Raw genomic sequence first — 296 nt, forward strand, 5'->3', positions numbered from 1 at the left:
ACACAATGGGACTGCTTAACTTCCATTGTTAAGGACGTGATTCGAGATCAAAATAACTGATTGTTTCCCCAAAAATAATTATTCAGCCATAACAAAAAATAATATCAAATGTCATGGTAACAGAGGATGCAAGCCTTCAGTCTAGTTTAAACGAGCGTCAAGTTTGCTTCCGTTTGTCTGTGGTCACTGATTTTTTTTTACATCGGGTTTGCATAGAGCAAGTAGACGTATAGGTAGATATGAAATCAAACGCCTTCTTGTTGTTTTTATAAACAAACTATTGTATCTGGTCGTCA

At 35.8% G+C, this 296-nt stretch overlaps 1 protein-coding gene across 2 annotated transcripts in view; it reads left to right on the plus strand.

The window, feature by feature from the left end:
* Positions 1-118: 118 nt before the first annotated feature.
* The window catches only part of LOC119586150 (leukocyte elastase inhibitor-like), a 3,961-nt gene continuing 3,783 nt past the window's right edge, over positions 119-296 (plus strand). The window contains exon 1 of one of the 2 annotated variants that reach the window (XM_037934843.1): positions 119-233. The gene's annotated coding sequence lies outside the window, so the exon portion shown is untranslated. The remainder of the gene's footprint in view (positions 234-296) is intronic. The other variant, XM_037934847.1, reaches the window with a different exon arrangement.

This window comes from Penaeus monodon, chromosome 21 (genome assembly GCF_015228065.2).
Source record: "Penaeus monodon isolate SGIC_2016 chromosome 21, NSTDA_Pmon_1, whole genome shotgun sequence".
NCBI lineage: Eukaryota > Metazoa > Arthropoda > Malacostraca > Decapoda > Penaeidae > Penaeus > Penaeus monodon.